The sequence below is a fragment of the Enhydra lutris genome, unplaced genomic scaffold, assembly GCF_002288905.1.
Source record: "Enhydra lutris kenyoni isolate GAN:26980312 unplaced genomic scaffold, ASM228890v2 scaffoldscaffold101, whole genome shotgun sequence".
NCBI lineage: Eukaryota > Metazoa > Chordata > Mammalia > Carnivora > Mustelidae > Enhydra > Enhydra lutris.
This window is the reverse complement of record NW_019154185.1, coordinates 119,901-142,179: the sequence shown is the minus strand read 5'-3', so window position 1 is coordinate 142,179 and position 22,279 is coordinate 119,901.

The following is a 22,279-nucleotide window of genomic DNA, read 5'->3' as shown; positions in this document are numbered from 1 at the left end:
GCCCCTGAGGCCACGTCCACATTTATATGCCGTCATGGACACAATCACCCATTGTGACCCTTATCCTGAGCCCCATTTTGAACATAGCCCCAACAGTACCACAGCCCAGAGTCGTGGGTAGAAGGGTATAAGGCCTGTGGTACCACTAGAACGTAATCATAACCCTTAGTTGGGTTTTCAGTTGGGTTTTCAGGTATCAATACCCGGATTGCTGCTCTCAAATCCCTTGATATGGGGGAACCCTGAGCCATAAAACAAGACATCACCAACAGCCAGGAATAAACCAAGCTATTTGGAAATGCGAAATCCCCAGAGTGGGAGGAAACTCCATGCCACAATGAGGCCTCATATGAGTTCGGCGGGACTCATGGACACAAACTGAGCCTGTGCGACATCCTAGCACTTGCCTTTACCTCAGATCACAGGGAGCTTGCCTCAGCATCTATAGATTGTGCCTGCCATGCCCTAGGCCCTAACCCTAGGCCTAGCTGGGGTTCTCAGACTTCCATCCTCAAAGTCCTGCTCCACAAGCCCTCCAGATAGGGAAAGAAGAGCGACACCACTGGACTGTGCCTGCCCTCCAGAAGAAAAATGTGCCTTATTAAGCAGCGTGCAACCCCTATACTAATACTATGAGAGAGCTGCACAAATCCCCAAAGCTATCCCATTGATGGCAGCCTGCCTTGGACAATAATACACATTCTACCCTCAACCAGAACACTGACCTCCAGTCAGCCACCTAGTAGCTGGCGTCAGTGGGAATAATTCAGACTTTTCATGCACCCAGGCCCTACCACAAACCCCAGGTTGAGTTTCAGGTATACATACCCAGAGACCTGCTGTCGAATCCATCCATATGGAGGACCCTAGAGCCATATACAGGACTCAAACTCCCCCCAAAATGAAAACAAATTATTTGGAGCTTCACTAAATCCCCAGACCAGGAGAAAACTCCATGGCCCCTGGAGGCCATGCGCACATAGGAAGGCCCTAGGGGACCCATATGGTAGTCTGAGTAATTCCCTAACATTCGACCTAACTTCAAATCCAGGACCTCGCCTCAGCATCTGCAGATCCATGATCCATGCATTAGACTGAACCATAAACGTAGCTTGGGTCAGACTTGGGTCACCAGAATCCTGGAACACAAGCCCTCCAGATTAGGAATTCCGGAGACACAACACAGCACTCTGCCTCTGCACCAGAAGAAAAAATGTGCCCTATGGGTCCGCCCAGAAATTCCAAATGAGGAATAACCTGCAATGCCCTCCACCACACCAGAATTTCATAGGCTGCCCTGAGCACTAATGCTCTGTTTGCACAGCATGAGCCCAGACCTCGCCTCAGACACCCAGACAGCTGACCGCATATACAGCAGATCAGACCCACATTGGCCCTAGGCCGTCATCTCTCCCAACCTGGATTTTCAGGCATCTATCCCTAGACATTATCTCAAAACCCTGCATGGGGGAGAACCTGATGCACAACTCAGAACTCCTCCTTCCCCAAGGCAAGAAAACTTGCTGTTGGGATGCTGATGAGTATCAGGGTCAAACGCTCAGTGTAGGATAATCCTGCATGGCTCATGAGGCCACGCCCATGCTTGAGGGCTGCCTTGGGCACAAACACACACTGTGACCCTCAGCATGAGTCCTGTTTTCAAATAAGGCCTCTCTGTGGCTGGAACAAGAGCCCACATATCGGGCTTGCCATGCCCTTAGGCCCCAATCCTAACCAAAGATCGGGCTTCCCAGTTGCCTGTACTCAGGGCTCTGCTCTGGAATCCCTGATTTGAAGGAACCCCTGAGAGAGAAATCAGGACTCTGCCCTTCCCACAGAATGACCCCAAACTCTTGGGAGCCAGGCCAAATCCTCAGAAAGGGAGACTTGTCCATGGTCCATGAGGCCACCCCCCCATTCCATGGCCATCCTTGACACAAAATCCAGAGAAAAAAGCCTGAGCTACCGCCTCACACTCCCGCTTATTCCATATGCCAAGGAGCTCCCCACATGGTCTTTAGATCGGGCCTGCCATATCCTCGGCCCCAAACCTAAGGCGAGTTTGTGTTTTCATATTTCTGTCCCCACAGCCATGGCCCACACACGCTCCAGGGTGGGGCCTCGAGGTCCACACCAGACTGTGTCTGCCCTCCCCTGAGACCATCCCAAACGTGTAGCCCACCCTAGACAAATGGTGCATTCTGCCACAACCTGAGCAAAGTCCTCCACTCAGACACAAAGGCAGATGTGCCCAGAGACAAAAGATTGAACTGGACAGGCCCATAGGCCCTAATCTTACCCATAGCTTTGGTTTTCAGGCATCTCTCCTCAGAGGCCTGGTTTCGAATACCAGCATATGGGGATTTCCTGAGGCACAAAACAGAACACCTCTTGTCTCCACATGGGAAGCTTGCATTTGGAGCTGTGTCAAACACTCTGGGTAGGAGAATCCTGTAGGGCCCCTGAGCCACCGCCACATTCCAAGGTCTCCATGGACACACATCCACATTATGACCCATCCTCATGAGAGTCCGTTTCAAATCAGAGCCCTGGGTAACTGGGCCCAGAGCCAGCAGATCGAACCTGCCTTGTGCCTAGGAGCCAATGAGAGTGCAAGATGGGTTTTCCATTCATCTATCCTTAGAGACCTGCTCTCAAATCTTTCCCTATGGGGCAGTCTTGAGCCATCCAATGGGACTCGCCTGTCCCGCAGAAGGAAACCTTGCGGTTTGGAGCAGCTCACAACCCCCAGAGTGGGAAAACCTCCATGGACTTATGAGGCACACCTTTCCTGAAAGGGCCATCATGGACACAAACTCCAGCCTGAGTCAACGTCTGATACTCGCCCTGAATTCAGATGCAGGAGTTCTTGATTCAGCCTCAGCAGAGTGAGCATGCCGTGCCCTCACCCGAATGAAACCTATCCCTAGCTTGTATTTTCAGACTTCAGTCCTCACACTCCTGGCCCACAAGCCCTCCAGATTGGGAATTATGGAACCAGAATGCAACACTCTGCCTGCCCACCAGAAGAAAAATAGTGCCCTATGGGGCTTCCCAGAAACCATGCATGAGGATCAATCTGCACAGCTTTCGACCGCACACCAATTTCATGGGCTACCCTGTGAACTCATGCTCTGTCTGAAAAAGTCTGAACTCAGACCTCCCATCAGACACCCAGAGAGCTGGCTGCACATCCAGGACATCGGACCCTCCGTGGCCTTAGGCCATCATCTCTTCCCAACCTGGGTTTCCTGGTCTCTGAACCTAGACCTTATCTCAAATCCCTGCACTAGGGGGAACCTGATGCTCAACTCATAACTCTTCCTTCACCATGGCATGAAACCTTGCTGTTGGGATGGGGTCAAACCTTCAGAGTTGGAGAACCTGCTCATCCCTGGAGGCCACGCCCATGCTTAAGGGCCTTCTTGGGCATAAACACACATTGGGACACTCAGCATGAGCCCAGCTTTCAAATAAGGCCTCTCCGTGGCTGGACCAAGAGCCGGCATATAGGGCCTGCCATCCCCTAGGCCCCAATCCTAACCAAAGGTCGGGTTTTCTAGTCGCCTGTACCCAGGGCTCTGCTCTGGAATCCCTGTTTTAGAGGGACACATGAGACAGAAAACAGGATTCCGCCCTTCTCAGAGAATTACCCCAAACTCTTGGGAGCTGGGCCAAATCCCCAGAGAGGGAGAATTATCCATGGCCCATGAAGCCACCCTTCCACTCCACAGCCATCCTTGAAACAAAATCCAGAGACAAAAGACGGACCTACCACCTCACACTCCCACTTCTTTCATATCCCAAGGAGTTCTCCTCACAGTACGTAGATTGGGCCTGCAATAACCTCAGCCCCTTACCTAAGGCGAGTTTGTGTTTTCAGACTTCTGTCCCCACAGCCCTGGCCCACACACCCTCCAGGCTGGGGCCTCCGCAGCCACTGCGCAGGACTGTGCCTTCACTCTTGAAGGAAACTTTGTCCATTCCATTGGCCACAACCCTACAGATTAGGAGAAACCTACAAGGCCCCTGAGGCCATCCCAATAGTGTAGGCCGCCCTGGACAAACAGGGACATTCTGACAAAAGCTGAGCACCTAACTCCACTCACCCAGGCAGACCGATGTCCCCTGAGACAAAATATTGAAACGGACAGGTCCCAAGGCCCTAATCTGAACGGTGGCTTTGGTTTCCAGGCATCTCTCCTCAGAGGCCTGGTTTCAAATACCAGCATATGGGGTTTTCCTGAGACACCAAACAGAGCACCTCTCATCTCCACATGGGAAGCTTGCTCTTTGGAGTTATATCCAACCCTCTGGGTAGGAGAATCCTGCAGGGCCCCTGAGCCACTGCCACTTTCCAAGGTCTGGGTGGACACAAACCCATATTATGCCCCATCCTCAGGAGAGTCCATTTCAACTCAGCCCCCTGGGTAACTCGCCCCAGAGCCAGCAAATCGAACTTGTCTTGTCACTAGGAACCAATGGGAATGCAAGGTGGGGTGTCCAGGCATTCATCCTTAGGACCTTGCTCTCGAGTCTTTCGGTATGGCATGTGCTGGAGCATTCCAACAGGACTCGACTGTCCCACAGAAGGAAACCGTGCGGTTTGGAGCAGCTCACAACCCCCAGTGTGGAAAAACCTCCATGACCTTACAAGGTCACCCCTTACTGAAGAGGCCATCATGGACACAAACTGCCACCTTAGCCAATGTCTGATACTCTCCCTGACTTCAGATGCAGGAGATCTCGATTCAGCCTCTGCAGATTGGGCCTACCGTGCACTCAGCCCCAAAACTAACCCTAGCTTGTGTTTTCAGACTTCTGTCCTCAAACTCCTGGCCCACAAGCCCTCCAGCTTGGGAATTCTGGAGGACAATGCAACACTCTGCCTGTCCGCCAGAAGAAAAACGTTGCCTAATGGTGTTGCCCAGAATCCCCAAATGAGGACCAACCTGCAAGGCCCTCGCTCGCACCTAAATTTCATAGGTTGCCCTGGGCACTAATGCTCTGTCTGACACACCCTGAGCCCCGAAATCCCAACAGACACCAAACAGCTGGGCATACACACGGCACATCGGACCCGCCATGGCCTTAGGCCGTCATCTCTTCCCAAACTGGATTTTCAGGCATCTGAACCTAGACCTTATCTCCAATCTCTGCACAGGGGGGAACCTGAAGCACAAATAAGAACTCATCCTTCCCCATGGCAAGAAACCTTGCTGTTGGCATGGTGTCAAATCTTCAGGGTAGGAAAAACCTGCATGGCCCATAAGGCCATTCCCATACATGAGGGCCGCCTTGGGCACAAACACGCATTGTGACCCTCAGTGTGATCCCCATGTTAAAGTAAGGCCTCTCAGTGGCTGGACCAAGAGCTGGCATATGGGGCTTGCCATGCCCCTAGGCACCCTGTTGCGTCCAGCATGACAAATCGACCAGGAACATGAGGGTAAGAGGATGAAGAAAAGAACTCGAAAAGCATAGAGATGGGGCAGGAGGAGCACTGAGGAGGATGTCCAACAGTGCTAAGTTTATTCAAAGCATTAAGGCCATATATATAGTGATATTGCAATAGGAGAAGCAATACATCTGTGTCTAGTTAAACAACCATGAGTTCCCATAATAAGTTTCACAGTTAACTATAAGCAGACCTTGTGATGCCAAATGGCTGATGCCAGCACAATTGTTCTGTATTGATACAGCAAATCTGAAAGTCATTTATGGGCTGTCCTAGGGCAGCAAGGACCAGCCACGAACTTTTGACCCCAACCGAATTGTTCTCATTTGTTTAGCAAGCATGTGGGAAGTCACGTAGGTGAGCATACAACACATAGCACAGACCCGTTCTCAGTGCTACTCAACTTTTCCCGTCCTAAACCTTTTGTTAGGTTATTCGGACTTTAAATGAGGCACTAGTCAGGGCCTGGTTTGGTCCTTGTCTCAAGCCTTATTGCAACCTCCCACATCTCCCCCTTCCTTTTTAAATAAGTCAAGCATATGAATTTGTGCTTGAACATGTAGTCGTTGTTGTCCTGCACGAATCTGTGCAATGCACCATATTAAAACAAAATCAAGTAATATAATGAGGAGTCCAGTAAACAACCACAATGAGTGTTACTAGCGCTGCTATTCCTGCTATCAATAAACCCAGAAAATGTTTGACTTGTTTGAGCTGCAACTGCATTTTAAGGGCAAACTGATAACCATAATTAGCGTACCAAGGTCCTTCTACTTCCACAGGTAATAACATATATGGAGGTTGCATAGTTATAAACACTATCATGGGACCTGTGTCTGACGAAGGCAGGGACACAGGTAGACAATTTGTTAACACACAATGGTCACAATGGATATTATACAATAGATGTCTCCCTTGGAAAGAGGTGAGAACTATTGATCCTGAGCCCACTACCAGTAAAAAGGTCTAGGAACACAGGCCCGCAAAGTCAGATTGAAGTCTTTTGTGGCAGTATAAACATTTCTGGCTATTTGCACTCCGATTGGTCCCAGGGCAGCAACCAGTTTCCAGAGTTCTGCATGAAACATCCCTCCAGCTGTAAGGGGGGAAACATCTTTTTCTCCTCCGCTGATTTCTCCAACCCAGGGTGAGTGTTCCAATTCGTTGCCACAGGGACGAGGAGTCGGCAACATCTCTCTGGCATCCAGCGTGGGGTGTCCTCATCCTGAGGAAAAACACAAACAAAACTGCATCCTCTGCAGAGGACAGGATCAGGACCCGTCTAAGTGCCCATCAGTGGGTCTTTCCATCTAGCATAAGGGAGAGGAGAAAAGTCTGGATGCCAAAAGCGTTCAGCTGCTGTCCGTTCTATATCATCAACATTCAAAAAATTTTAAAACATATAAGGTTAAAGTATTTCACTATTTTCTTTTAAACCCATAAACCAAGGCAAATAAAAGTCACTTCCCCCAAGTCTTTTACGACTTAATATATGCCCTCAGGTTTATCTCCTTTTATGTTCTGGTGTAACCAGATATTTTCACTTTAAAACAAAACTACTCATTCTTTTAGGCCCTCATTTTTGTGTGTACAGTTAATCTTAGTCCGTCCTGATCATACCTAAAATTCTTTTTCTGAAGATTTCCCCTCACAAACATTTTACAACTTGCTTTTGCATTCCGGTTTTGTCCTAAGTCATTTCCTTCCAAACAAGCTTTCATTTAGGACAAAATTACTTTCTTTTACTTTTAACAAAATATGTTCTTATTCCTTAAATCTTTCTTACAAATCTCCTACTTTCCTACATACAGGGTTGCTTTCCTTATTTCCATCAGCCTTACAGTTAGCAGAATTTTGTACTCTCAGAAACATCTTAATCTCTAGTGAAGATTAAATATAAACCAATTGTGAACTGTTACAACAGAATTCTTTAGGAGGCAGACTTATCAATCAGTTAAGTATAAAACATATTTACCAGCAGATTTAAATACTCTTAGTCTCTTTGCTATAAGAAGTCAAAAGTACAAACCTATGTTTAGTAATTAATGACTTAGCATTTTTATCCTGTTTGGTTAAGACCTAAATATCCATAATTTAATTCCATTTGTCATCAAAGGCACTCCATCCTCAGGGGTGTCTAAAGGGTCTGATAGTGAACCAACGAGACCAGCGATTAACTCAAGAAAGAGAGGAGGAATATCTGTGCCCAAGTAGTCATACACATCCTCTTACTCATCTACTACCAAATCACAGGGGGAATTCTGAGAGGCTATAGATATTAAATCTATAGAGTGTTGCAGATCTAAAGCTTCCCGAATATCCTCCCAAAATTTCATTGTTCCTTCAGGGCAAGCACATGACCCCCTAATTTTTAATTGATTTCTAATCTTCTGCCCCACTCTCTGCCAGGCTTGCAGATTTACTGTTCCTTCTTTGAGGAACCAGGGGCAGAGATCAGAAACCACACCAAAAAAATTGGTGTAAAGCATTCTTGGAGACTTTTGACCCTTTCTGTTTTAAAAGGGCCTGCAGTGCAATGATAAAAAGATCCTGTTCTAAGGATTGAGAATACCCCATGTTATTTTACTCCTGCTGTCACCCCTCAACCCGGGCTCCTCTTACCTGACTGTCGGCAACTATTTGCCTGTATGTGCACTCCCTCGAAATGTTCTCATGTCCCTGTTCAGGTGCTACTTGTTGCAGCCGGTGTGACAAATCGACCAGGAACATGAGGGTAAGAAGATGAAGAAAAGACCTTGATAAGCAGAGAGATGGGGGCAGGAGGAGCACTGAGGAGGATGTCCAACAGTGCTAAGTTTATTCAAAGCATTAAGACCATATATATATAGTGATATTACAATAAGAGAAGCAATACCTCTGTGTCTAGTTAAACAACCACGAGTTCCCATAATAAGTTTCACACTTAACTATAAGCAGACCTCGTGACGCCAAATGGCTAATGCCAGTACAATTGTTCTGTATTGATACAGCAAACCTGAAAGTAATTTATGGGCTGTCCTAGGGCAGTAAAGACCAGCCACAAACTTTTGACCCCAACCGAATTGTTCTCATTTGTTTAGCAAGCGTGTGGGAAGTCACATAGGTGAGCGCACAACACATAGCACAGACCCGTTCTCAGTGCTACTCAACTTTTCCCGTCCTAAACCTTTTGTTAGGTTATTCGGACTTTAAAGGAGGCACAAGTCAGGGCCTGGCTTGGTCCTCTTCTCAAGCCTTATTGCGGCCTCCCACAGCTTGCCATGCCCCTAGGTGCCCAATCATAAGCAGAGGTTGGGTTTCCCAGTCGCCCACACCCAGGGCTCTGTTCTGGAATTCCTCTATTGGAGGGACACCTGAGGCAGAAAACATGACTCCTCCCTTCTCACAGAATGACCCCAAACTCTTGGGAGCCAGGCCAAATCCCAAAGAGGGAGACTCGTCCATGGCCCATGAGTGCCCCCCCCTTCCAAGGCCATCCTTGACACAAAAGCCTGAGACAAAAGCCTGAGCGACCACCTCCCACTCGCCCTTCTTTCATATTCCAAGGTGCTCCCATCACAGTCTATAGATCGCGCTCGCCATACCCTTGGCCCCAAATCTAAGCTGAACTTGTGTTTTCACACTTCTGTCCCCACAGCACTGGCCCAAACACAGTCCATGCTGGGTCCTCTGGAGCCACACCACAGGACTGTGCCTGCCCTCTCCAAGGAAACTGCCCATTCCATTGGTCACAACCATAGAGATTAGGAGAAACCTACAAGGCCCCTGAGGCCATCCCAATCACGTAGGTCGCCCTGGACATACAGGGACATTCAGACACAAGCTGAGGAACTACTTCCACTTGGACATGTAGACCCATGACCCCAGAGATAGAAGATTGAACCGTACAGCCCCCTAGGCCCTAATCTGAACCCTAGCTTTGGTTTCTATGCATCTCTCAGAGGCCTGGTTTCGAATACCAGCATATTGGTGTTTCCTGAGGCACTAAACGGAACACCTCTCTTCTCCACATGGGAAGCTTGCTCTTTGGAGCTGTGTCAAACCCTCTGGGTAGTGTAAGGGCCTGGTTGTCCAGAGGGAGTCATTTTGTTTTTATGTAGTGAACTTAGATTGACCCCGCCCCTCCCAGAAGAACTACTTGCAAAGCCTAGATACCAGGACAGGTCAGGCCAGGTGAAGACATCCAATCAGTGGGGCATGCATATATCTACTAGGGTAAATTGAAATTCAGTTGGTCACCCGTGTGTTACCTAGCAGTTTTTTTCTCTGTGTGGCACACTTAACATGACTGTGCAGTTTTCTCTGTTTATTGCAATCTCATTGACCAACAGCGTATAGCCCGACTAAACTACCTCTATAAAAGTTCGTCTTTGAGGGGGGAAGGGGTTGCCTCTTTGCAAGAGAGGGCGCTGACCGGTCGGTTTGATTCTCGATGCTTGGAACGAAATAAAGCTTTGCTTGATCTTCACTTTGTATCATTCTCACTCCTTTGATTATGGACCCTAACACTGGGGGCTTGTCTGGCATTAAACGACGAGAACTGAGCCAGCATTAGAATTTCTGGGAAAAGCCTCCAGAGATGAGATCACGGGATCCTGTCTGCCTAGTTGCTGAGCTCCAGGGTATGGCCCACCGGGGAGAAGCTGGATGCAGCCACGCTCCCCAGGGCTAGGGTGGATGCAGGGGATGTCCCATCTCTCTTCTCGGACCTGCCAGGGAGTTCGAGTCCCCCTGGGCAGTCAGGGGATCGCCAGGGGGTTCGAGTCCCCCTGGGTGGTCAGGGACCGGCCAGGGGGTTCGAGTCCTCCTAGGCGGTCAGGGGGCCGAGAAAACCCCCACCAGTGTGTGGTTGCAGTGTACCGAGAAAATCTCCACCAGCCTCTGGGTCTGGTTGTCTTTTTCTTGTCTTTTGTTGCCTGTTGTGTTCCTCACCAGGGGGACCAAGAAAATTCCCTTGGGCGAGTATCTGTAGGGGTCAAGGAAACCCCAACCAGTGGCAGGATCTTGGTGAGGACTGCTGGGTCTGCAGTTGTTTTGTCCTGTCTTGTTGTCTGTTGCTTCGTTTGCTGTGACTGAAGGAATGAGGCAAGCAGAGAGTAAGGGGACTTTCACTTTCATCTCTCTGTTCCTCATATTAGATGTGGGTCTTCTCCCTCACTCATTTCATGTGTTAAGGCTATGACTGGGGCCAACTGGGGTTAGTCTAACTCGAGACAGAGACTTTAAGTAATATTCCCAAGCAACTGCCAAAACTCCCGTTGTTTCGGGGAATTCCTTGCCTTCTCTGGCCTGATGTGGACCACCTAGCCCCTCCCCCTTCCTGGCAGGAGAGCATGGCTTCTGAAGTGGAGATGGTTATTTGTCTGCCTCAAAGTTTTAATGGGTAATCGTGGAAGTGGCTTTCGAAGTCTTTGGTAACCTGAAACTATGCAGGGTTGCTTGAATGACAAATGAAATTAAACTTGTTGGACATCTAGGTCTTAACCAAATGGGATAAAATGCTAGAGTGTTGGTTGCTGGAACTGGGTTTGTGCTTTTGAAATATGCTGGTGAACATGTTTTGTGCTTAACTGATTTGTAAATTTGCCTTCTAAGAATTCTCTTGTAAAATGACATCTGCCTTAAAGGAAATTCATATGGAAAGATTTTCAGGACAAATACAGGTCTTTGATATGTAGAAATCCTGGAACTGAAATGGGTCAGAATTTACAAATGTAAAATCTGCATTCGGAGGAAGCCAGAATTAGTAACATGGGACTAGGTGAACTGAAAGATTGTAATGTTGTATCTCTTAATGTTTTGTCTTATTTAAGAACACTAGTGGTTCTGTAATGTTTGTTCTTTCAGACAAGGGAGACTTTTTCTTAAGTTATCTGTAATTTACAGAGATGTAAAATTGGTCATTTGTAAAACAAACAAACAAACAAACAAACAAACAAACATAAAAAACAAGGTATTCAACTCTTTCTCTCTATCTGAACCCTCTGAAACCAAAAGGTCTCAGCAAGTATTCTTTCTTCCAAGGCAATCAGTCATTTGTATAAGTTCAAAAAGAATCTGTTCTCTTTGTAACAGGACACCCTTGGAAACACTGGTTATTTTACCCAGGCTTTGACGGGAATGTCATATTTGAAAAGACTCAGATATGACTAGACAGCTTAAAGGAAATAAAGTTGACTTTATAAAACCTGGAGCCGTAAAGCCCTTTGGAACTGTTGCCCTGATACCTTGCTTACAGGGTTCCCAGCAGCCTCACCAGGTGAGTAAAGGATGTTACTTCCTGGCAGGTGCAGAAATCTCAGGATACATTGGGGACGTCAGGAAGAGGAATTTGCCCAAATCAACAGGTATTGCAGGCATGTCTGATGGCAAGTACGTAGCCTGGCTTCTGGCCTCGAGAGGCTACTATAAGTTCAACCTAGAGATTCCTTATGAGAAGTTCCAGCAAAGCAGATTCTAAAAGATTTATATGATCACTCACTGTTCTTGCTGAGCTTATGTAAATAATTAGGCCAAGTTTGTGAAAACTGGACTTGTTTTTCAAATAAATTAGTCCTGATTTGGCTATCTCTGGAAACGAGGGTTATTTTAGAGAGAAAAATTATGTTTTAATAACACACCTTTATGCATGTTAAATTCTAGATTTGAATGTCTTTAAATGTTTGTTTACCTAAGCTAGACAACTTGAGATAAACTTCAGGGAATTTGCACGGTAGCTGATTTAGACGATCTTGCTTTGTCAGTCAGTCAGCCCCAGATATAGGAAACTTCAGAAAATTGAAGGATTTGAAGGGAAGAATATGACTGAGTCAGTGGGAATTGCAGACAAGCTGTTTAAAAACAGGGATGCACAGGGGAAAGGTTTTGGCATTACATGAGGCAGGTAGGGGATGGTAAAAGGAAGGAAAAGCCTAAGCACAGAGAAGGCAGGTGGGAAGACTTAGATTCAGATTAGTGCACTTACTGTAAGGAAAAAGGACATTGGGCCAGAGAGTGCCCCAAAAGTAAGATGGCGATGCTGGCCTCCAGAGACTTAAGGGGCTGTGGTTTGGAGCCCCTCCATGAACCTCGGGTAAAAATTGAAGTGGAGGGGAAACCAACTGAAAATTTTGGGAAAACTATCTGGAGAGGAAGTCTGGGTACAAGGGCTGAATGGTATAGAAAGACATAAATGGACAACTGTGCAGAGGTTTGTGGCAGCAGTAGATGAATACATTCTTTACGAGCCAGTCTCAGAACCAGAGAACACAAGAGAGGGGAGCCTTCTCCAAACCCTACAGGTCGAGTTTCCCGAAGTCTGGGCAGAAGGGAAGTCCCTGGCTTGGCCAAGGGACAGCTTCAGTGGTGGTACAAGTAAAAGCAACGGTTACAGCTCTTCATGTCCAGCAGTATTCCCTCCCTCTGGAAGCAAAGAAAGGGATCAGAAAATAAATTAACCACCTCTGAGGAGAAGGGATCCTCGTTCCTTGCAAATCTCCATGGAATGTACCTTTGCTGCCCATCAAAAAGGCTGAGACTGGGAGTGCCGACAAGTTCAGGACTTGTAGGAATTTAATAAATGGGTTGAAGATCTCCACCCAATGGGGCCTAACCCCTATACCCTACTCTTCCTCCTGGGCCCCAGAAGGACTGTGTATACTGTCTTAGATCACAAGGATGCATTTTTCTGCATATCTTTAGCAAAGGAATCTCAACTCCTTTTTGCTTTTGAGTGGTCAGACCCACAGGAAGGATTCCAAGGTCAGCTCACATGGACAAGACTTCCCCAAGGATTCAAGAATTCACCCACTATTTTGATGAGACCCTACACGAGGATTTGTGTGAGTACAGAACCTCCAATCCGCGAGTCAATTTGTTACAGTATGTTGATGACTTGCTGACAGCCACTGAGGACTATGAGTCATGCTTGCGGGGGACAAGAGATCTCTTACAGACTCCACAAGAAAAAGGGTATCAGGTGTCAGCAAGGGAAGCATGGCTCTTTCAGAGCCACATCACTTATCTAGGCTTTGATCTCCATGAGGGAGTGCATTCACTGTCTGAGTCTAGGAAACAGGTGATCACCCAATACCCCCAACCCGCCATGTCCTGACAAGTGAGGGAGGTTTTTGGGACAGTGGCCTACTTAGGCTGTGGATACCTTGGTTTGCAGAGATTGCCCGACCTCTCTACGAACTGGCAAAAGGGGGACTAACTATGATAGAGTGGACAGCTGAGGTAGAAGGAGCATTTTTGGAATTACAAACAGCCTTACTGAGTGCCCCAGAATTGGCCATCCCAGATGTTACCAAACCCTTCCACTTGTACGTGGATGAAAAAGCAGGGGTGGACAAAGAAGTTTTGACTCAGACTCTGGGGTCTTGGCAAAGGCCAGTAGCCTATCTTAGCAAGAAACTAGATCCAGTAGCAGCTGGGTTCCCCCCATGCCCCCACATAATTGCTGCCCCTGCCCTCCTGGTCAGGGATGCAAGTAAATTGACTTTGGGTCAAAATCTCATCTTGACCACCACCCACGCTATCAAAGGCCTTCTTTGGACTCCACCTGACTGATGGATGACGAACACCCAAGTGACAGGGTATCAGGCCCTCCTACTCAATGAGACAAGAGTGACCTTCCAGTCCTCGGCAGTGCTAAATCCAGCCATGCTGCTCCCAGAGGAGCTGGCTGACCACCCACATGACAGTGGGGAGGTCCTAACCCAAGTCACAGAAGTAAAGCCGGACCTCAGAGACATTCCCCTTCTGGATGTGGAGATGGCTCTGGTCACAGATGGGAGTAGCTACATGGTCGATGGAAAGAGGTATGCAGTGGCTGCAGTGGTTTTCCCTGAGTAGGTACTCTGGACAGCAGCCCTGCCACATGGAACATCTGTGCACAAAGCAGAGCTGATTGCACTCACCAAGACATTCCAGATGGCCAAAGGTAAAACCGCCAACATCTAAATGGACAGAATATACGTGTTTGCTACTCTCCATATACATGGGGCTATTTATAAAGAAAGGGGCTTATTAACAGCAGAGGGAAAAGGAATTAAAAACAGAGGAGAAATATTGGGTCTCCTCCAGGTTATTTGGGAGGCAAAAGAGGTGGCCGTTGTGCATTGCCTGGGACACAAAAGAGGACTGATCTGATTTCAAAAGGAAACCAATTAGCAGATCGAGCCACAAAGCAAACAGTCCGAGAAACAGTGCAAGAGCTGGTTACACTCCTGGCTCCAGGCCTACCTGAAAAACCGGACTACTCAGAGGAAGATTTAAAGTATTTAAAAAATGGGCTAAATTAGACTATGAAGGGGACTGGCCTAAGACTAAAACAGGAAAGTTAATTCTTCCTTGAAGAGTAGGTAAGAAGTTAGTAGACCAGATACATCAGGGTACTCATTTGGGGACACACAAACTCAAGGAACTTATAGGCAAGCAGTTCCAGGTTTCTAAATTAGGGCATATGGTTCAGGATGTGGTTGATAGATGTGTTCATTGCCAGGCAGTTAATGTGGGAGGAACTAGAATGGGAAGAGGGAAAAGAGAAAGAGGTAAGGAACCAGGAATTTATTGGGAAATAGAATTTACAGAAATGAGCCCCGGAAAATATGGGTACAAGTATATGTTAGTTTTTGTAGATAACTTTTCAGGCTGTGTAGAGGCTTTTTCCGCCAAACATGAGCTGGCAGAAGTGGTAGCCAAAACTATTAGAACAAATAATTCCTAGGTTTGGGCTGCCTCTCGCGATTGGGTCAGACAATGGCCCTGCCTTTGTGAGTTCAGTCTCGCAGGCATTGGCCAAGGCTGTGGCCACTAATTGGAAACTACATTGTGCCTACTGGCCCCAGAGTTCTGGGAGAGTAGAGAGAATGAATTGGACTCTTAAAGAGACCTGGACAAAGCTAATTCTGGAGACTGGTGGTGGATGGGTGGATCTCCTTCCTTTCTCCCTCCTCAGGGTGCGATATACACCCTATTAAAACAAGGTGACCCCATTAGAAATAAAGTTTGGGAGAACCCACCCCCCGCTCTGTCCTCAGCTACAAGAGGTTGCCCTGGCAGAAATGACTGATCAGTCTGTACTGTAGTCACTGCAGGCATTACAGTCTATCTTAAAAATAACCCACGCAGGGATCCAAACTGCTCACACTGGGAGAGAGACAGAGGTGGGACCAGCTCCTTACTGACCCGGGGACTTGGTTTGGATACAGTGCCGCAGGTGGGAAACTTGGAGCCTCTCTGGAAGGGACCATTTACTGTCATCCTGACCACCCCCCAAAGCGATAAAAGTAGAAGGTGTCAGGGGATGGATTCACATATGTGACGTCAAACGAGCCAAGGATGAAGATGTCCCCCAGAGGTGGAAGCCGCAGCCAATGGACCCCACTGACTGTGGATTAAAGCTAAGACTCAAAAGACTATGAGTTTATTGTTGCTCCTATTGTTACCTGTTTATGTAAAGTATAGGTAGGAAATTAGATGAACAAAATTAGGAAAAATGGAAAAGGTTATACAAAGCGGTAAATGGCAACTCATCAGCCGACTGTGCACTAGTCATTTGTGCATAAGAAAACTAGAGAGATAAAAATGTTAGACTTACATGTTCAATATAACCCCTCACAACAGGAGAACATAGAACTGGCTGAAAATTCTAGGATTTGACCAATCTCCAAAGAAAAGTTGGGAATGTAAGGGCCTGGTTGGCCAGAGGGAGTCATTTTGTGTTTATGTAGTGAACTTAGATTGACCCCGCCCTTCCCAGAGGAACTTACTTGCAAATCCTAGATACAAGGGCAGATCAGGCCAGGTGAAGACATCCATCAGTGGGGCGCATATATATCTACTAGGGTAAATTGAAATTCAACTGGCCACCCATGAGTTACCTAGCCGTTTTTATCTGTGTGTGACAGACCTAGTATGACTGTGCAATTTTCTCTGAGTATTGCAATCTCATTGGCCACCTGTGTATAGCCCAGCTAAACTACCTCTATAAAAGTTAGTCTGTGAGGCGGGGAGGGGTTGCCTCTTTGCAAGAGAGGGCCCTGACAGGTCAGTTTGATTCTCAATGCTTAGTTCAAAATAAACCTTTGCTTGACCTTCACTTTGTATCAGTCTCTCTCCTTTGATTACAGACTCTAAAATGAGAATCCTGCAGGATCCCTGAGCCACCGTCACATTCCAAGGTCTCCATGGACACAAACCCACATTATGACCCATCTTCATGAGACTCCCTTTCAACTCAGCCCACTGGGTAGATCTCCCCAGAGCCAGCAGGTTGAACCTGCCTTTTTACTAGGAGCCAATGGGAATGCGAGGTGGGATGTCCAGGCATTCATCCTTAGAACCCTGCTCTCGAGTCTTTCTGTATGGGGCATCCTGGAGCCATCCAACAGGACTCGACTGTCTCGCAAAAGGAAACCTTGTGGTTTGGGGCAGCTCACAACCCCCAAAATGGGAATCCCTCCATGGCCTCATGAGGACCCCCCTTTATGAAGGGGCCATCTTGGACACAAACTCTAGCCTGAGCCAATGTCTGATACTCGCCCTGACTTCAGATGCAAAATATTTCAATTCACCTTCTGCAGATTGGGCCTGCTGTGCCCTCGGCCCCAAAGCTAACCCTAGCTTGTGTTTTCAGGCTTCGATTCTCACACTCCTGGCCCACAAGCCCTCCAGATTGCGAATTCCAGAGTCACAACGCAACACTCTGCCTGACCACCAGAAGAAAATTGTTGCCCTATGGTGCTGCCCAGAATCGCTCAATGAGGATCAACCTGCACAGCCCTCCCCAACTCCCCAATTTCATAGGCTGCCCTGGACACGTATGCTCTGTCTGACACAGCCTGAGCCCAGAACTCGTAAAAGACACCCAGAGAGCTGTCCGCACACCCAGCACATCGGACCCACCATGGCCTTAAGCCATCATCTCTTCCCAAACTGGGTTTTCAGGCATCTGAACCTAGACCTTACCTCCAGTCCCTGCACAGGGGGGAACCTGATGCACGAATCAGAACTCCTCCTTCCCTATGGCAGGAAACCTTGCTGTTGGTATGGTGTCAAACCTTCAGGGTAGGATAAACCTGCACGGACCACGGGGTCACGCCCCTGCGATAGGGCCTCCTTAGGCACAAACATGCATTGTGACCTTTAGTGTGAGCCCCGTGTTCAAGTAAGGCCTCTCAGTGGCTGACCATGAGTGGGTATATGGGGCTTTCCATGAACCTAGACCCCCAATCCTAACCGGATTTCGGGTTTTCCAGTCGCCCGTACTGAGGGCTCTACTCTGGAGTCCCTCTTCTGGAGAGTCACCTGAGGCAGAAAACAGGACTCTTCCCTTCCCACAGAATGACCCCAAACTCTTGGGAGACGGGACAAATCTCCAGAAAGGGAGACTCGTCCATGGCCCATGAGGCCACCCCTGCATTCCTCAGACATCCTTGACACAAAATCCAGAGACAAAAGCCTGAGTGACCATCTCCCACTCGCCCTTCTTTCATATCCCAAGAAGCTCCTCTCATGGTCTGTAGATCTGGCCTGCCATACTCTCTGCCCCAAACCTAAGCTGAGTTTGTGTTTTCAGACTTCTGTCCCCACAGCCCTGACCCACACACCCTCCAGGCTGGGGCCTCTGGAGCCACACTGTAGGACTGTGCCTGGCCTCTGCAAGGAAACTCTGCCCATTCCATTGGCCACAACCCAACAGATTAGGAGATACCCCCATGGTCCCCCAGGCCATCCCAATAGTGTAGGCCGCCCTGGACAAAAATGGGCATTCTGACACAAGCTGAGCAACTACCTCCACTCAGGGATGCAGACAGATGTCACGAGAGACAGAAGATTGAATCAGACAGGCCCTGAGGCCCTAATCTGAACCTAGCTGTGGTTTCCAGGCATCTCTCCTCAGAGCCTGATTCGAATACCTACATATGTGTGTTTCCTGAGGCCCCAAACAAAACATCTTTCATCTCCACATGGGAAGCTTGCTCTTTGGAGCTCTGTCAAAATCCCCGGATAGGATAAACTGCAGGGTCCCTGAGCCACCGCCACATTCCGAGTTTTCTATGGACACAAACTCACATTATGACCCATCCTTGGGAGAGTCCATTTCAACTCAGCCCTGTGGGTAGCTCGCCCAAGAGCCTGCAGATCGAACCTGCCTTGTCACTAGGAGCCAATGGGAATGCGAGGTGGGGTTTCCAGCCATGCATTCTTAGAATCCTGCTCTGAAGTCATTGCAAATGGGGCATCCTTGAGCCATCCAACAGGACTTGACTGCCCCGCAGAAGGAAATCTTGCGGTTTGGAGCAGCTCACAACCCCCAGCGTGGGAACACCTCCAGGGCCTCAAGAGGCCCCCCACTTCATGAATGGGTCATCAAGGACACAAACTCCAGCCTGAGCCACCATCTGATACTCGCACTGACTTTAGATGCAGGAGATCTCGATTCAGCCTCTTCAGAGTGGGCCTGTCATGCCCTCCGACCAAAACCTCACCCTAGCTTGTGTTTTCAGTCTTCCATCCTCACACTCCTTGCCCACAATTCCTCCACATTGGGAATTTTGGAGCCACAATGCACCATTCTGCCTGCCAATCTGAAGAGAAACATTGCCATGTGGTGCTGTCCACAAACCCCAAATGAAGATCAACCTGCACAGCCCTCGACCCCACCCCAATTTCATTGGCTGCCCTGAGCACTAATGCTCTGTATGACACAGCCTGAACCCAGAACTCCTGACAGAAACCCAGACAGTTGGCCACATACCCAGCACATCGGACCAGCCATGGCCTTTGATGGTCATCTCTTCCCAACCTGGGTTTTCAGGGATCTGTACCTAGATTTTTTCTTCAATCCATGCAAAGGGGGGAACCTGATGCACAAATCAGAACTCCTCCTTTCCCATGGCAGGGAACCTTGCTGTTGGCATGGTGTCAAAGCTTCAGTGTAGGAGAAACCTGCATGGACCATGTGGCCACACCCATGCTTGAGGGCCGCCTTGGGCACAAACACGCATTGTGACCTTTAGCGTGACCACTGTTTTCAAATAGGCCTCTCAGTGGCTAGACCATGAGCGGGTATATGGGTCTTGCCATTACCCTAGGCGCCCAATCCTAATCAGAGTTCGGGTTTTCCAGTTGCCCATACCCAGGGCTCCGCTCTGGAATCCCTCTTTTGGAGGGACACCTGAGGCAGAAAACAGTACTCCTCCCTTCCCACAGAATGACCCCAAACTCTTGGGAGCTGGTCCAAATCCCCAGAGAGTGAGACTCGTCCATGAACCATGAGGCCACCCCTATAGTCCTATATTTCATGGCCTATATTCCACATTATATATTCCACTGCCATCCTTGACACAAAATCCAGAGACAAAAGGCTGAGTGACTGCCTCACACTCGACCTTCCTTCATATCCTGAGGAGCTCCCCTCACGGACTGTAGATTGGGCCTGCTATACCCTAGGCCCCAAACCTAACCCGAGTTTGTGTTTTCAGACTTCTGTCCCCACAGCCCTGGCCCACACACCCTTCACTTTGGGGCCTCTGGAGCCACACTGCAGGATTGTGCCTGCCCTCTCCAGGAAACTCCGCCCATTCCTTTGGCCAACTCCTACAGATTAGGAGAAACCTCCAGGTCCCCGAGGCCCTCTGAATAGTGTAGGCTGCCCTGGACAAACAGGGGGGATCTGACAAAAGCTGAGCACCTACCTCCACTCAGACACGCAGATAGATGTCCCCAGAGACAGAAGATTGATCTGGACAGGCCCAAAGGCCCTAATTTGCACCCTAGCTTTGGTTTCCAGGTGTCTCACCTCAGAGGTCTGGTTCAAATACCAGCATATGGGTGTTTCCTGAGACACCAAACAGAACACCTCTGGTCTCCACATGGGAAGCTTGCTACTTGGAGCTGTGTCAAAACCTCCAAGTAGGAGAATCCTGCATGGTCCCTGAGCCACCACCACATTCCAAGGTCTCCATGGAAAAAAAACCCACATTGTGACCCATCAATGTCAGACTCCATTTCATTTCAGCCCCTTTGGTATCTCGCCCCAGAGCCAGCAGATGGAAACTTCCTTGTTCCTAGGCGCCAATGGAAATGCGAGCTGGGGTCTTCAGGCATCCTTACGTAGAGCCCTGTTCTGGGACCTTTGCGTATGGGGGTCCCTTGGGGCATCCAAGCCGTTACCCCCTGTCCTGCTGAAGGAAACCGTGCTGATTGGAGCACCTTGCCACACCTAGAGTGGGAAAACCTCCATGACCTCATGAGGCCACCCCTCCACTAGGCAGCCGTCATGGACACAACTCTATCCTGAGTGAATGTCTGACACTCGCCCTTACTTCAGACACTGGAGATCTCCAGTCAGCCTCTGGACATTGAGTCTGCCATGCCCTAGGCCTTAAACCTAACCCTAGCTTGTGTTTTCAGACTTTTGTCCGTACACTCCTGGCATACATGCCATCCAGACTGGGAATTCTGGAGGCACCACACAGCACTTTGCCTGACCACCAGAAGGAAAAATTGCCCTATGGGGTTGCCCAAAAACCCCAAATCAGGATCAACCTGCATCACCTTCGAAAGCACTCCAATATCAAAGGGTGCCCTGTGCACTAATTCTCTCTCTGACACAGCCTGAGCCCACATCTCCCAACAGTCACCCAGACAGTGCCATGGCCCTAGGCCATCATCTCTACACAACCTGAGTTTTCAGGCATCTGTCCCCAGACCTTAGTTCAAATCCATGCATATGGGGGAACCTGAGGCACAAAACAAAACTCCTCCTTCCCTGTGGTAGGAACCCTTGCTGTTGGGATGGATATCAAGCCCTCTGAGGAGGAGAGACCTGCCTGGGCCAGGAGGCCACACACACTCCTGAGGGCCCCCTTGGACCAAATATGCATTGTGATCCTTAGCCTGAGCCCCTTTTCTAAATAATGCCCCTCGGGATTTGGACCAAGAGCCCTCATATCGGGCTTGCCATGCCCCTAGGCCCAAATCCTGACCCAAGGTGTAGTCTCCAGGCACCCGTACCCAGAGCCCTGATCTGGAATCCGTCTTTTTGGTGATCCTTTGAGACAGAAAACACGACTCCTCACTTCCCCCAGCAAGACTCCATACTATTGGGAGCCGAGCAAAATCCCCAGAAGGGGATAATCTTCCATGGCCCCATGAGGTCACTCCTACATCCCGGGGCCAACTTAGACACAAAACCCAGAGCCAGAAGCCTGAACTACGGCCTCACAGTGCCATAATTTCAGATCCCGAGGAGATGTCCGCAGGGTCTGCATTTCAGGCCTGCCATCACCTTGGCCCTAAACTTAACCCCAGTTTGTGTTCAAACTAAGTTTGATTGTATGGTGTATAAAATTGTATTTTATATTGAAATTTTCCATTCACCTGTTACCTCCACCACCCAGCCATCCTCACCATGCTGCACCATCCATTTCTGAAGGCCTTCCGGGCCACAAGGGTTGAGGATGAAGTTGCATCCCTATGGACAGCACTGACAGAAGCTGCCCAGGAGGTAGGGCCTGCCATTGCAGGCTGATGGGTAGGGGAGGACTGGGCGCAGGCAACTGTGAGCAAGCAACAGCAGGGTACCATGGTCTCAGGCCAGTATGAGCAGCCAAAGGTCTGCCATCCACCAAGGCACCTCAGCCCTGGCAACCTCTGCAGCAGCACCCCAGCAGCATGTGGGGGATGCATAGCTCAGCACCACCAGGAGCAACTCCAGTCGCAGTTGGCTCAGGTCCAGGGCCTCGTCGGGTTTTGGCTTTGGCGCAGGGAGCACGGCAACCCTGTCTCAGGAGGCCAAGACACCCATGGTCATCCGTCCAGCCCGAGCCA